We start from the raw sequence: 17,421 nt of genomic DNA on the forward strand, positions 1-17,421 counted from the left end.
TATGGATAGAAAATACAATATCCACAGGAAGATAGCTGCATTTACCAGAATGATGAAATTTCTGTAAAATGACCAAGTATTTGCTAATATCTAGAAAGTCATAAATCTTTACAAGATTATGGAAGCATTAAAATTTGGTCATTTTATATACAAAGTACTGAAACAATTAAACTAGAAAACAAACAACTCAGAGTTTTTAAAAATTAGCTAAAGAGAAACAGGGAACTCACAGAAAATTAACTTTTCAATGAGTTCAACAGCCTTAGTCATCAGATAAATGCAAATTTAAACTACTTTGAATCAGAATGGATAACATCAAGACAACAAATGACAACTAATCTTGGTGAGGATGTTGGAAAAGAGGAACATTAACACCATTGATGGACATGTAAACTGGTACAATCACTGTGGAAATCAGCTTGGAAGTTTGTAAAATAACTGAAAATAGAACGATTGCATGGCCCAGTTATACCACCACTGGGCATATACCCCAAAGACTATATCCCACCACAGATATATGCACAAAATCCATGTTTACTGCTGCACTATTCATAGTAGCAAGGATATGGAATCATCATACATGTCCATCAAAAGCTGAATGGATAATGAAAATGTAGTACATATGCACAGTGGAATTTATTCAGTCATGAAAAATGAAATTATTGAGTAAATTTTCAGGAAAATTGACAGAACTAGGAAAAAATATTAATTGAAGCAACCCATTCTCAGAAAGGCAGAAACTCAGTATTCAGATCCTAGCTTCTAGATTCTAGCTTTTCTCTATGTGTAGTTATGTGAGAATGAGTGAGTATAAACACCAGAAAACTAGAAACTGGAAGAAGGAGCTATATAAGGGGGAAGGATGAGGAAAGCATCAGAATACATGTAATATGAAAGTGGAAGGAGGGATCTGGGCAGCAGGGCACGTGGAAGACAAGGAGAATAGGGAGAGGAGTATAGAGGATCAGGGACTTGGCTGTGGAATTTTTGTCTTCTAATAACTTCAGAAGCTACACCCATAAGTTACACACTACCAACATGTCTACCAAATGCGAGCTAAACAAGATTGAAATCAACAAAATTGCCAAACTGGATGGGAAAAGCCCAGGAGGCTTCAACTCTACACAAAGATCTGCACAGGCAACTTAGTTAAGCTGGGAGCATGAGAGGTAGTCCTCCCCAAGGAAGAGCATACCAATTGGTTGTCCAGTTCCAGTCAGCCATCCTCACAACTAATCCTACCCCAGTTTCCCTCCCCACCTACTCTCCCATCCATCCACCTCCTTCCATTAACTTCCCTCCCTCTATCCATCTTCAATGTCTATTTTATTTCCCCTTCTGAGCAAGATTCAAGAAACCTCCCTTGGACTTTCCTTGTTACTTATCTTCTTTGGATCTGTGGATTATAGCATAGTTATTCTGTAATTTATGGCTAATGAAGTGAGTACATATCATGTATGTCTTTCTGGGTCTAGGGTACCTTACTCAGAATGATACTTTTGGGCTGTCGAGATGGCTCAGTGGTTAAGAGTGCTGACTGCTCTTCCGAAGGTCCCGAGTTCAAATCCCAGCAACCACATGGTGGCTCATAACCATCCCTAACGAAATCTGATGCCCTCTTCTGGAGTGTCTGAAGACAGCTACAGTGTACTAACATATAATAAATAAATAAATCTTAAAAAAAAAAGAATACTTTTTAGTTCCATCCATTTTCACGATGTCTTTGTTTTTAATGGCCGATTAGTATTCCATTATATAAATGTACCACATTTTCTTTATCCATTCTTCTGTAGGTTGCCGATTTGTCTTATCAACTATGTTCTTTGCCTTACAGAAGCTTTCCAGTTTCATGAGATCCCATTTATCAATTCTTGATCTTTGAGCATGAGCCATTGGAGTTCTGTTTAGGAAATTTCCCCCTGTGCCAATGAGTTCATGGTTCTTTTCCACGTTCTCTTCTATTAGAGTCAGTTTATCTGGTTTTTTGTTTGTTTATTTGTTTGTTTGTTTTTTGATTTTTTGGTTTTTTTCGGGACAGGGTTTCTCTGTATCACCTGGTTGTCCTGGAACTCACTTTGTAGACCAGGCTGGCCTCGAACTCAGAAATCTACCTGCCTCTGCCTCCCAAGTGCTGGGATCAAAGGCGTGCGTTTTATGTTGAGGTCCTTGATCCATTTGGACTTGAGCTTTGTGCAAGGTAACAAATATGGGCCTATTTTCATTCTTCTACCTACAGACAGTCAGTTGGACGAGCACCATTTATTGGAGACGCTTTTTTCCCCATTGTGTATTTTTGGCTTCTTTGTCAAAGATCAAGTGTCCATAAGTAACTGTTTAAAAAAAATCTGAGGATTTTACTTTTCTCTGTGATTAGAAATAATTTCATCAACAGTACCATTGTGTTCCTTACTACTTTCACATTGCAGTTTCTTATCAGTAACTATATTTCTTGGTGGATTGTATTGTAGGGTTGTTGTATTGTTTGTTCCAATTATTTTTCATACAACCTACATTGTTCAACAACGGGGCTGGGGGTTGGCAAAGATGTAGACCTCTCAAAAAACATACAGAACTGAAATACTGGAGCAGAGCACAGCCAGATTCTTCCCAGCAAACCTCAGGGAAGTCTCTGTGAAGAACGGTTGGTTACTCTGGTGACTAGTACCTGTAGGAGATTTGAAAAAGAATCGAAACGAAAATGAATTAATGTGACCCTAAATATGGATGAAGTGTACAGGGTTTTTTTGAGCTAAATACTGGACTTTATTTCCAGCCAGCCTTGATGGTTCTTCCAAAGGGCAGAAGTGGGGAGGGGGCGAGGTTTGCAGGGGATGGAGGTGGAGTGTGCTCTAAGGATGAAGAAAAAGAACATAAAAAGAAAATCCATGCAATTAGTGACACGTCAAAGGATAGTCTGTTTTCTGTCTGAACCCAAGTAACAACGGCAAACAAGATTGTTAAACAGCTTCCAGAGGGACCACTAGCATCCTAATGGAACTATGTTAGGAAAGTGGGTGTCAAATATATTTTATCTCCCTTCAGTCTCTTCCTCTGCTTTAAGCCCCATCCCTAAAGTGGATCTTGAGGCAGTTTCCTTTAGTTTGCATATGAGCTTAAATTGGCTCATTTGTTTATCTGATACATTAATTTTACTCAGTATGTCAGAGCAATGTCAGTGATTCTTCTTTGACTGGCCTTATGCTGCCAGACCTTAGCAGCCCTGGAAAGCTTTCATATATAAAGTAATATGGTCTCTTTAGATTGCTAAAGGAAGAAGACAGAAGAAATAAGGTGTGGAGACCCTGAAATCAAGGGAACTCATAACTTCTTTTGAAGTAAAGTATTTTGAGGTTGTGCATAAAGAAATAAGGGACTGACTCATTCCTTGTCTTACTACAACTGCTTCTTTTACCCTTTTCTAGTAGTTAAAATAGAATTTGCATAATTTTTATACTAATGCTTTCCATTGGATCCTCACACTATTTTTATTGATGCACCAAGGCCAAACTCAAATGGCTCCTATAACCACTCCTCCCATTCTTCCACAGAACTCCCTGAGCTTAGGATAATGTTTGGCTGTGGGTCTCAGTATATGCTCCTATCAGCTGCCAGAGGAAGATTTTCTGATGATGATTGAGCTAGGCACCAATCTACGAGTGTAGTAGAATATTAGGAGTCACTTTATTGATTTTTTTGGTAAGTCCTGTTTAGTTCTACCCTAGGTCTCTGCACCATCCAGCTTTCAGTTTCTGTCCATCGAGGCAGTACTGAACATGGGCTCCTCCTTGTGGCTTCAGCCTCAAGTTAGAGTAGTCATTGGTGGGCCATTCTCTCACAGCACATCTTGCAGGCAGGACAGGTGTGGGTGGAAGGTTTTGTGGCTGGGTTGGTGTGCCAGTCCCACCACTGGAAGCCTTGCCTGGTTAACAGAAGATGACCAGTTCAGGCTGTATATCCTCTATTACTAGGAGTCCCCATTAGGGTCACCCTCATAGGTTTCAGGAAGTTTCCGTTGCACTAGATTTCTACCCACTAAATACCCCCCTATCTCGGTCATCTCTCCCTCTTTCCCTCCTTCCATACTAGAATCAGATCTTGTTTTTTTCGACTTCCTAGCTTTTAGGATTTGTCGGGTCTCTTAATTCATCTGATTCTTAAGATTATTTCTCCTCCCATGAAAGATAATGCCCAATTTATAGTTTTATTGCACAGACCAAATAAAATGACAGATGTGACATCTTTATAGCCTATAAATACTGTGAAAATAAAAGGTAGTTTTATCATGTTAGTCAAGAAATGCCAAAGGGCACAAAATTTTATCCCATCTATGAACCATGATTTTTTCACTAGATCATGTGTTATATTGTTCCAAGCCTATTTATAGACACAGATTTGCTTAAGTTCAGTTCACTTGGATAATTTGAATAAAGTTAACAGTAGAGAAAAAAATCCAATCTTTTTCTGATTGATACAAAGGCCAGTAGCGATTATATCACATGGCTATAGCTAGATTTTTTTCAGTTGGTATCTTACTGAAATCCCTAATGAATGCCTAATGAATCACCTAATGAAGAGTGATTAAAACAGTCTTCCTTTAACAGAAGAAATATTTTATAGGCAATTAGTAAAATGTAAGAAAATTAGATGAAAACTGAATTTACATTCCCCTAGCTACTTCTTTTTGTTGTTGTTGTTGTTTTGTTTTGTTTTGTTTTTCGAGACAGGGTTTCTCTGTATAGCTCTGACTGTCCTGGACCTCACTTTGTAAACCAGGCTGGCCTCGAACTCAGAAATCCACCTGCCTCTGCCTCCCCAGTGCTGGGATCAAAGGCGTGCGCCACCATGCCCGGCTTCCCCTAGCTACTTCTAAGTGTAAAACATAAATCTGTGTTCCAAATCTCCCAGTATGTAGAAGTATCTTTAAGGAGGTGACAAGAAAGTATTGAATAATCCTTCATTGCATACCATTGTAAGAATTCCTTCCTAGGAAGATATAAGCAAAGGATTACCTTCCTCTTAACACTCCCAGGACAAACCAAAGTAAGTTTCTATCAAAGTCTAACTTAGACAACCCGTGAGTATTTTTTTACTTACAGAGAATAGGTGACTTCAGAAAGTCTCACCCAACAGAGATGATGAACGCTTCAGAGATACATAGATGGAGGACACACACACACATACTTCAACATTTCCCAGTCTGTATAATCCCAAACCCTAATGGCACATGCAATTAAGGTAGAATTTCGGGGCTGGTGAGATGGCTCAGTGGGTAAGAGCACCCGACTGCTCTTCCGAAGGTCCAGAGTTCTAATCCCAGCAACCACATGGTGGCTCACAACCATCCGTAACGAGATCTGGTGCCCTCTTCTGGAGTGTCTGAAGACAGCTACAGTGTACTTACATATAATAAATAAATAAATCTTTAAGGTAGAATTTCATACAAATAACTGGGAAGTGAAGGAAAGAACCAGGATTTTCAATGAGAGTGCAATGACTCTCCCTATCCCCACCTTCTCTGAGAGAACACCAACAGTCAAAAGGCCAGTCTTGATGTCTTTATGGTCGCCTGCAAGCAGGTACAGCTCATCCGATGAAAGTAGCAGCTGTTGTCTTTAGAGTACCACATTTCTACAACATATATTCAAATCACTGTGTAGGGGCTTACTAGTAGTATACGTAAAAGTTTAAGGTAATGTAGCATCCTGTATTAAATGGTATGGAACAGAAGGCATTCTGGAGAAGTGATTTCAGACGACTGATAGAAAGACTGCAAGGGGATTTTTGTGTATGTTCAGACAGAAAGAGTAAGAATGTCTTCCAAATAGAGGGATCATGTCAGGTATGGTGCGTGATTCCAGGTAAGGCTCTTGAGATATGGCAGGGACAGACTTTCGACAGACCGTTCTTGAAATTCTGACAGAGAAGACTAAGTTGGATATGGTAGGCAGTGGTGACCCTTTGTGAATTCCTGAGTCAGAAACTTGAAGAGGAAATAATGTGTTAAGCAGTGCCCAGGGCATATTATCGTAGACATAAGCACTTACTATCAAAACTCGCTTGTAAGCTTTCATTGTGTGATGTAATAGTAGGTATAAAGAAGGTAGTGTTCCATTCAAGCAAGATATGGTCAAAAAGAGAGAACAATAAGAACACTGGGGGTAAGAAAATTCTTATCAATAAGTCAGAAGTCTGGCATAATAGGGACTTTTTAGATATGCTATAGATGAGCCTGAAATTCAATACTTTCCTAGAGCTAAATCAGTGAATGGCTTCTAGATCTGACCAACTTCCAGGACCCAAAATGTGCAACAATCTTTCCTCTCCAGACTTTTTCAAAGCATATGAACTCAACATTTGTGTTAGTGTGTGTGACTGGGTCAAAATAACCTCTATTGTCTGAAAAGAAAGACAGTTCAAAGAAAAGCTGAACAAACTCACTACCAAAAGACGATACACAAAGAAGTTAAAGGAAAACAAGAGAAAAGTCAGTTAAGTAGCAAGCTGTTTTTACTCAGGAAAATGTTCACTTTGACACACACAATCGTACTCAAGCAGATGCATCTGTTCCCTACCCTAACATACTTACATCAGATACTGGACTAGAATGATAAGGCTGTGTGACTTTAAGAAGGTTTCTTAAAACTCTAAGAAACCTCAGGCTTCTCATTTGTGAAATAGAAATGCTAATTCCATTCTACTTCAGAGGATTTTGTGTAAGGGTAAAATAATACAATTCAATATAACGTCTCTAGAACATAGCATGAATTTGATAAACTTAGTATAATTATTAGACATTAAGAGGATACTGATCAGCTTATTATTGATTCTTAAACTTGAGTTCATTTACAAACAGCAAACATTTCTCTCAGCCTTGTTGTTAAGTGGTGGCTAAAGGGTAGAATTTAACCTAGTGTGATAGCAGCTGCTTAAATAGCAACTGGGTTTTAGTTTATTTGACTACCTACAGTTGAATAGAGGTTATGTTGGATGAGTGGTCAGCAGCTAATAAATCTAGTATGCAACTTGTCTTGGTGAAATACTATATCTTTACCCTTCCTGTTTGTAATCATATTTTCTGTAAATAAAATAAGTCTACTCCTAAGGGTAATGTGACTTTAATCTAACTGGTACAAAATATGCATTTTCTCATAGAGTTTGCTTATGATGTAGCTTCACTTGAGAGAACTTAAGAAATAATGAAAGATACCATATGGAAATCATTAAAAATAAGAGCTATTTATTGCCATTCACCTGCATATGCTGTCTGTGGAATCTATTGGTGCATACCAAACACAAGGATACTGTCCATTCATATACAGTACATGTGATGGCATGCTTATATTTTTGGCTATGCTTGGGTTCTCGCATGAATTGCTTTCTTTGTTCAGCAAGACTGGGATTTAATCTAAAGAAGTACAAATACTACTATGACTTTTCCAGGTGAGGTTATGTGTACATCTTGCTCCTTTACCTTTGTTCACTTTTATGTAGACAAACAAATAGTCCTTTTTAAGCATAAATAAATTAAACAAAAATAACTAAGACTTTAGCTACTATTAGGTATTTGTGGATAATTGAATCTAAGATGTCACAATATTCTCCAGAGTAATTTAGCAAGTGATAAAATGTTTAGCCTACCTTGGCTATTCCACTATAATCGAATCAAATTACTATGGTACCTTGCATTACCTTGTCATCCCATAGTTTCTTGGTGACAACTATTTGGATAACCACCAAGATTTTAGTGTCAGAGCTATAGCTGTGAGTTGGCATGGCAGACTGAACCCTTATACTCTGGCTAATATTGTGAACAAAAATTAGCATTCAATTTTGTCATGTTAACTCACCTGAAAATTTTATAGATTTCAGCCCTCTATTCCTATTTATGGAAAAACAGCTCCTTGGTCTCATTTCTTCATATTATAAAGCCATACGTTTGTTTCTCTAGCAAGTAAGTTCATTCCTTCCAGTATTAGCAAAATTACCAACTGATTCTGTGATGTGTTTGCAAATAACAAGGCACATTTTATTAAATAGTCTCTGTAGGGGCTATGGATCTTTAATTACAGGATCATATTTAGAGCATTATCTTTATAATGCTAGCTTTTTACCTTTTCAAGAGCCAGCATCTTGGGGAAAAAAAGCCTACCAGTTATACATATTGTAGTTAGGGTAAAGATAGGAATATCTTGTCTGAATATGGTACAATTTCTCCAGAACTATATAAATATACTGGAATATTTTGAGAACAAAAGAAGTGAGTGATAGCACAGAACTAGTTGGGAAAACTAGAAAATTGGAGCAAAAATGAAAAGAGGCCAATAAAAATGGAGAAGAAAGAGTGAACAAAAATAACTTGAGCCAGAATAATAGTCCCCCTCCAATCTTTTAATATGTGTCAAAATAACTTGTCTATAATCCACAGGTTGTCTCATTATATAGTAGGTTCATTTGATCTAGTAAGATTTTTATCTAGGTATATATTAAGAGATAATTAGGCTGTCTTTTACACTGGAAAAAAAAAGGCCAAAATGTAAATTTTTTTTTCTTTAACCCATAATGGAAAATATTGGAAGACATTTTGCTACAGCTCTCTCCTATGACTCATAACCCATATTCCTGCCATCTTACTGGTATCTTAGTTTTAAGTGAGGCTGAATCTTTGGGCCCTAATGGTTTCAGGAAGTAAAAAGGAAATGGGTTATGCAATAAGAAAAGTCTAATGTCACCACACTCATCTTCCCTTCTAATCCAAGCATAGTACCTACCTTATTTACAGAGCATATTGTATGGTGAATTTTATATCTGCGTTGAGAATGTTACAGGTCAATATATTTATCATAAATGACAATAGAATGGATGATCCATTGAATATTTATTTAAAATTTATAACTATGTAACAAAGGTTTGATTTATTTCGAGAAAACCAATCATGCTCTATGTGTGTGTGTGTGTGTGTGTGTGTGTGTATGTGTGTGTGTGTGTGTATGTGTGTGTGTGTGTGTATGTGTGTGTATGTGTGTGTGTGTATGTGTGTGTGTATGTGTGTGTGTGTATGTGTGTGTGTGTGTGTGTATGTGTGTGTATGTGTGTGTGTATGTGTGTGTGTGTATGTGTGTGTGTGTATGTGTGTATGTGTGTGTGTGTGTGTGAGTGTGTGTGTGTGTATGTGTGTATGTGTGTGTGTGTGTGTGTGTGTGTGTGTGACATGGGGGTGATTAAACCAAGCATGTCATGCATGTTAGTCAAGCTCACTGCACTCTCAGACCAAAGTATCTTGTTTATTTATTTTCTTGAGGTCCTGGGGATTGAACCTAAGCATTCTTGAATCCATTGTTTCTCTCATCTGAGCTCCCAACACCTTTTAAATGTTAAAAGCAGGAATTGTCTTCATTTTGCATAATTGCATAAGAATAATGAGATAAAGCCATGATTTAAACTTGGGCCCTTGCTGCTAGTCCAGCATTCCTCTTGTTTCCCACTATGACCTCTTGTGATTCAACTTAAGTTGACTAACCTAAAGTGCCACTTTGATCACTTATCTTTTCTACCAAAAACTGTATTGAATAAACTACAAGATTCAAAGCCCTCAGGGCCCAAGCAACCCCATTACAACAACTTTATGCTATTGTTTCCCTGGCCCTTGCTTTTTCTCATCAATAAACCAAGATGACAGTTACTTTACTGACACATGGTATAGTGATATTCAAGTGTAAGAATGTATGTGGCCATTTTGTTAAATTGTAAAGCCATCTGTAATTATTTATTTATTTATTTATTCCTTAAATTTAACTGAAAGCGACACTAGAAAAGCAGACTGAGACCCTCCCTCAAAACCAAACCAAACAAAGCACACCAGAATTTGGGGATGGGATCCTTCTTACTGTATTTCTTTTGATTAAGTTTCATCTGACAAAAATATATTGATTATAATGCTAACTCTTGATTTCAGGTGCTCTGCAAGCTGAGAACTGACTTCAGTCTCCTCTACTTTTTTATTAGTTTCCTGTAAGTAGATATTATATATATAAAGAGTTCAATGGAATTGTTTTTGCTACAGCAGCATGTTAATGAGTTCAAGATTGTCGTTTAATTCTTATAATCAGTTAGTCCACATGTTTGTTATTAATCTTTTGGTTATCACACAGAGAATTGAGTTGCATTGCGACATATCCATTATATTTTGTTTATTTTTGCCCACCACTTTCTTTGCTTGTTCTTGCTGGTCCTTTATCCATTCAAATAGTCCCACTTTCTATTTTCATGGCACACATATTCCTGTATCTAATCTTGTTCTTCCTACCCTTCTTCTTCCTCACCTCTCATAGTACCCTTTCTACTTTCAAAGAGAGGGAGAGAGAGAATGAGAGAATTGTTTTATTTTCATACTGGGAATGATGTGCCACTCACATTGATATGGCAATGTATTTGTGTATCATAAATGGTAGTAGAATAAATGATCCACTGAATCTATGTTTATGACCCCATCAAAGAGCCTTTGCCCTCAGCCCTAGTATATTAATACAAGATAGGACCATGAGCTTTACCAGGAATAACTTAGTGCTGGATCTAAACCCTGATTTCTTTCCTGTTAGTTAGATGGAGTTCAATGAGTTAACTTTTTCTGAGATTTTTTCCATATTTATTAAAGGAAATAATAATATATGTTTAACAAGGCTGCTGTTTGCACAAGGTAATAAATATATTTAAAGTGCTTAGTAAAGTATCATTCAATACATGTTAATCTTCTTTTATCACACTGTGAATGTAAAGTATAACCAGGTGAGTTTGTGGATGGATCAGTGTAGAATACATCCCCACTCCTATAGAAAGTTCTTCTGAGAACATATCTTAAGAATGGAGAGGGTTTCCAGCATCCTATCTGAATACTAATGGCAGCATTATTACAGATATACAAGCAAGTAAATACTCCATCTTTAGCAGCTGTGTTTAGTTAAGGAACAGATTTAGAAAGTGCAGACGTTAATCTGTGTTTTCTCTTTGGATTTCGGCACCATCTGATTTACTTTTTTCTGGATAAAAAGTGTAATTGTAGCTTGATTTTTTTCCCCCTCCATATACACAAATTTCTGCCATCCTCCAAAGAAAAAGCTGCCTTTTAAAAAGCCTAAATATGACAATGTGTAAATATTTGAAAGACATGGCAATAAGTGGATACCTGAAGAGGACTTTAGAGTAAAAACTTTAGTGACTAATGCCTTTTTTTCTTTAATGCCCATGAGGAACAGATAACTGTAGAGACACCACATCCGAACCTTATTTCTCCCTGTTTGAATAACTAGGTGAGTTAATAGTCAAGAAAGAAGCTATTATAGAGTATAAGAGGATGATAGAAGTGTCCATGGAATTAGAAGCATTTTTCTTTCCTCAAGTAGTAGGAGCTGGAAGACAGGGCAGATTTCTGGGACAGAAACCATTGGTTCTTCTGACCTCTCTCTTCCACCTAAAAACTTTTCATTCTAGATTCTACCTTGGGATTTGAAATTTGATAGCATAGAGTTATAAAGATCTGAGGACAGGAACCAAATGTGGTCTTCAGGGTAGCTCTGGGGATGCTATGTGAAAGCATTAAGGCTTCAACCATGAAGAAGCTTCACTACTGAGAGGGCAAAGGTTTTCAGTGTATCCTAAACCATGTCCCTCTACAATCCACAGCTTCCCTTCCCTTACTGCTGCTCAGCAATAGGCAGGTTGTAACCCCAGTGCTCTCACAGGGAAGCAGAGACAAGAAAATTCCTGGAAGCTTTCAGGCCACCTAGCTTGGTGTACACAGAAGCAAATGAGACTCTGTCTCAAACAAAGTAAAATCTGAAGACCCTTGTCCAATGTTGTTCTCTGATGTCCAAATAGAAGTTGTATCACGTGCATGCCCATACACATGTATATGTATGTGCATATACATGCGTGTGCATGCGCACATGTCCATTCTCTCTCTCTCTCTCTCTCTCTCTCTCTCTCTCTCTCTCTCTCTCTCTCTCTCTCTCTCTCTCTCTCTCTCTCTCTTTCTCTCCCTCTCTCCCCATACACAAATATATACAGAGGTAAAAGAGAATTCATTGTATATATAACCCATTCACCTGTGCTAAGACTCAGAAACCAACTTGTTGACTTCATTCAAGACTAATTCCTTTTTCTCCATACTCTTGCTTCTACCTATATATAAAAAATACTACTTAAGTATTTTTATATCATGTATCACCATTGTTATATCATGTATCACTAGCTTTATGAACTTGTTGGGTCAGGAGGAAAAAGAAACTAGATGGATTTACTAAGTTCTATGCTTAGCACTAAAGGGATGTATAACAGTAACAAGTAGCTGTTGTTGGACCATAGCCCCCTAAGGTTGATTTGGGATCTTTGATTCTACAGCCCAGACTTAATAGGGTTGTGAAATCAAGAATTTAAAACCAGTCAATTCTAATTAAGTATCCTTTATGTTGGAGCCATTCCCTGGGCCATGAAGTGCCTCTAGACCTGTTAACACAAGATCTGAAACTTGTGGATATAATTTTCTGGATAGGTTGGGCAAAATATATTTGTTGTCTAGGAAACCTAAAAGTCATATGCCACCAAATAAAATTTGTGAAATCACTGTTAAGACATCTTGATTATAAATGTGTTGAAACATAAACTGTGCTAGAAGTATAGCATGTGCAGATGTGGCAGATGATAGAAGCTTACAAGGTTGAGGATACATAGCTAAGCCTAAAAGAAGGTTCTATTTTTCTTTCTGCCTTTATTTTTTTTTTCATATCTGAAGAAGCTCTTAGTTTCTTTTCATAGAGTTGGCATTTGATTTTCATTTTAATTTTCATGGTGTGTTTGCACTTAATTAGTGCTGTGGCAGGTTGGCTACATGTTGTTTGCTTTCCACAAGGCTTGATTGTAATCTAGCCTAGGTTAGAAGGGAAATTGTAGAGTGCCACAGGCAATAAAATACAGCCTAGTGGAGTGAAGTATCATTTCATTTGGCTTTCAAACTGTGCAGAAACTTGGAATATTGTGGCCGTTCATTTTTGAAAAAGTATGCCTTTTAAAAAATTATTTATTTATTTTATATATATAAGTTCACTGTAGCTGCCTTCAGACACACCAGAAGAGGGCACTGGATCCCATTACAGATGGTTATAAGTCACCATGTGGTTGCTGGGGATTGAACTCAGGACCTCTGGAGGAGCAGTCAGTGCTCTTAACCGCCGAGCCATCTCTCCAGCCCAAAGCATGCCTTTTTTAAGATGGAGAAAATATAGGACCGAGATACCAAAGGCGGAGAATGCTCATCTACCTTGGCCAATTCACACATATTTTAATCGAAAAATCTCCATGACTTCAGCCAAGAGGGGAGAAGAACTATCTATGGATTGGGTGTTTAAGAAGTTTGTAACCTACCACGCTCCTCCACCGCCCACAGTTTCTTGTCTTTGACAGAATCTCCCTGTCCTTTATAATAATGTAACCCAAATATGGCACAGTATGCAAATGGCTCCTGTTATTCCCTTTCTCATTCATGGCTGAACAATTTGAGTAGGACCAAATTTGATTGGCTTTGCTGTGGGTTTTTTGTATATCTTCTTAGAAATTGGCCAAATTTATTTTAGATTTGTGCAACTGATTCTCTTGATGTCACATAAAGCCCACCAGTCTGTTTTTTCCATCCATTACTTAAATCTGTTCTTTAATGTTGTCAAATTGTTGCCCAGCTAGTGACAGAAAGCTTACTTTCTCCTTATGCCTCTCCCTTAGAGTTCATTTTATCTTTATATTTTTCTCTTAGTCAGTATTATGAGCTAATCTTTCTCCCTCAAGTTAGTCCTTTTTGTGGTCTAACAAAGTCAACCTTTGTGATAGATATATTTAAAGACAGAAATCACATTTCTTGAATTTACTCCCCTAAACTACTATTTTGAGTGTTCTAGACTTTTCCTTCTTAATAATTTCTAGTTTGCCTGCATTGCTCATCAAAGCTAATCAGAACATATATTCATTTCCTTTCTGCCAACTTAATGACAACCTGTGTTTCTTGTTCAATTACTTATTTATATTTCTGTAGATTTATTTGTTTTTGTTTGTTTGTGACAGAATCTTACTATGTAACCCTGATCTGCATGGAACTTTCTATATTGATGAGGCTGATCTTGAACTCACAGTGATCGTCTCCCTCTTTCTCCTGAGTGATAGAAGGCATGCTTCACTATTCCTGTCCTAGTTTCTGATATAGTTTTTAGAGATTGTTGGTATTTTTAATGTTAGATCATTAGCACTGACAAATTATTTTAGTTAAAACACTTGCCATCAACACCTTCTTTCTACCCATCCTCCCTCTCTCAAGAGATAAACATTCTAATTTGGCATGACATTATCTGGCCTAACAGTGCCTGGAATATGAAGTACCTAAAAGGTCATCTTCCACTGTTTTAGCCTTCCAGAGTGGTTGAATTAAGTTCAAACTCAGGATGTTTTTGAAATCTTAAATCTCTCTGGAGATGTTTTTCATAACATCTTTGAACTGGATAATGCTACAATAAATAAAATATGCTGCACTGGATTAAAAGGTTATTTCCCTAGTGTATCAAGTTAACAGACAACATGAAACTTCCCATTAGGCTTTGGACATCTCTGGCTGTCAGTGTAGTAACCCTGTCTCCAGTAGGTCCCTAACCCCTGCTGTTCCATAAAAACCTTAGCCAGTAAGCTACCTTTCAGAGTGAATGCTGAATGGCAGCAAGACCAAGGAAACAAGACATAAAAAAGTCTAAAATAAACAAAAGATATGAGATACTTCATAAACTCATAATCTGAGTCCCGAGAATCAGAACCAAAGAACAATGGAAACCCATTATTTGAAATTAAGATTGGGAAATAAACCCCATTTGAGACAAATAAAATTGACGGTGATAGCAACAATCAATAAATAACACCAGTAAATTAAAATAATAAAGGGCAGGGCAGGTTAGAATACCTTCAGTTAAAAGTGAGATCATATAGCCAAATGCTTTCACTTATGAGTCTCTTAAAGTCTTTGTGTGTGTATGTGAAATAAAGAATTTCCATACAATGCTAGGCTGTGTATTCTGCGTATCTATCAAAATGAAAGTAGAAGTACAAACTCTGGTAAGTATATACCATAGAGCATTCTGTAGCAGACAAAAATTTAAAGCATGCAATATTTGCATAGAAGTGTGAACAAATCTTACAAATGTGTTATATAACAATGAAAATAATGAGGCCTAGCATGGTGGTGCAGTCCTGTAATTCAGCACTTGTAGAAGAACCACTGCAACTTTGAGGCCAGCCTGGTCAGCAATGAATAGTGAGACCTTATCTTGAGGAGGAAAAAAAACTTAAATGGTGAGATCTATAACATGATGCCGTTCACATGTGAACTCGAATCATGAACATCTAACAGCACTCCTTTAAATGGGTATGTGGACATGCACATTTAGCACATTGGTAGGGTTACCTGTGACAGAGATTAGGAATAAGCGTGAGCAGCTGAGTGGTATACGAGAGGAAAGTTTTGCTTGGTTCATTGAGACCAACAAAATAATAAAAATCATGCAAGCCTGTACAAACAGAGAAAACGACTAGGTGATTAGCAAGTAAGAAGAGCAGTGCTGACCTGTTTGCATCTGTCTGATAATGAAAATGGTCTGTCTTGGCTACACTAACCACATGGCATTACTGAACATCTGAAATATGACTGGAATGGTTGATGAGCTGCTTTTAATCTAATCGCATTTAAATTTAAATTTACTGCTGACTACTAGCCACAGTGTCAAAAGGTAAAATTTAGATGTTCCAGAAAAGTAGATGGATGTTACAGTTTAAAAAAAAAAAAGTCATTATAATACTTGGCTCTATTGATAGATAAGTGGATAATAAAAGAATGTAAGAAAACCAGGAAGAATGTGATTGTCCTTGCTTTCTCAGAAACTATTTTTCTCATTAATAAGTGACCTACAAGCCTAGTCCCTCACTATTCTTCCCTGTGTTTAAAGAAACTGAGGTCACAAGACTCTTGTCTTAAGTTCTTGGAGTTTTCTCCCAAGCACTCAGAAATCGCACACTACTTCATTTTTGAACTGTGTTCCAACGATCACTGAAAACTCTTAACATTTTTTATTTGTAATGTTGTCTCTAGTCCTTCTCACTCCAAAATTTTTTCAATGATGTTTTAACTTGGTCTTACTAAATAAATAGTTGAATTCATTTTAGCACTTTGAGATTAAATGAATCTAATGGTCTAGAATGAATTAAATAAATGAATGGTCTAGTCATCTTCCAACTTTTGGTTCTCTGTATAGTAACCTGATATCACACTGGGAAAAACATACTGTGCTTTTACTTCAGGATATACAACTCTCTCTCTCTCTCTCTCTCTCTCTCTCTCTGTGTGTGTGTGTGTGTGTGTGTGTGTGTGTGTGTGTGTGTGTGTGTGTGTGTGTGTAAAATAGGAACTAGTCTGCTTTATGGTACAACACAGAACTCTAAAATCTGAAAGCTGGATTTAGCAGAACCTTTGTCCCAGGTGAATGAGAACTTTTTTCTCCCATCCCTCTTTATTTCATTTTGAGATAAACAAGGATGGCTCTTGGATTTGTGACAACATTTCTGCCAATAAAGGAAAACAAGAAATTAGAAGTATGATTAGTGGTTCTTTTATTTGTAATTTATCTCACCTAACAAAACTTGATGCAGCTGAGGATACTTCTAGACTTGAAGCTAATACACATATAGTGATGTGTAAATAAAACCAACATACTTTTTGGTATTGGCAAATACTTTCTCCTTTTGGAACTTGTTTACTGTCTGTAAAGTGGGGAATTTGGGATTAAATTATCTTCCAAGATCCTTCAAGAAATACAGTTCAATAACTATATTTCTGAAAATAATTTAATAACATTTAAAATGTTAGTAACAGGAAATATCAGTATTTTAAAAAGAGATTAGAAACCATATGGAGAAAGTTTTTAAAAATTTACCCAAAGCTATCAAACTCAGGCTTTAAATCTACCTCAGTGCTGCCTGGCAACAAAGTCACTCTGATTATATCTTATATAAACTCATTCTCATAAAGTACCACACCCAATGATGAGGTCCTTCCAGGGCACAACAACTTGTACATACCAATAGATGTATATAGGTTGGTTTGTTTTAGTGTGCTATTATACTACTTGTATGGGTGGATCTACCATCTGACAAATCATGATAGGACTCCTCTATCATTTTTTGAACCTGAGAGAAAATAATAGTTCTGAAAATAAAACTCTAGGATGTCCCAGTAAAGTTGAGTTACATACAATATAAATATCTAGAAATGAAAACTACTTCCTATAAGTTCCCATAAGTTCTTCTGTTCCTTTTTTATCTCATTTAGATCTTAGTAAATATTTTACT

General features: G+C 36.9%; 1 protein-coding gene across 3 annotated transcripts in view; it reads left to right on the plus strand.

The window, feature by feature from the left end:
- Positions 1–17,421, plus strand: part of Nexmif (neurite extension and migration factor) — a 111,625-nt gene that overhangs the window by 79,589 nt on the left and 14,615 nt on the right. For 2 of the 3 annotated variants that reach the window (XM_021153470.3, XM_085838068.1), the window contains exon 2: positions 9,953–10,008. The exons of the other annotated variant lie outside the window; for it this stretch is intronic. The gene's annotated coding sequence lies outside the window, so the exon portion shown is untranslated. The remainder of the gene's footprint in view (positions 1–9,952; positions 10,009–17,421) is intronic. 3 annotated transcript variants of the gene reach the window in all.

The sequence above is a fragment of the Mus caroli genome, unplaced genomic scaffold, assembly GCF_978045245.1.
Source record: "Mus caroli unplaced genomic scaffold, Mus_caroli_1 scaffold_5, whole genome shotgun sequence".
Classification (NCBI taxonomy): Eukaryota; Metazoa; Chordata; class Mammalia; order Rodentia; family Muridae; genus Mus; species Mus caroli.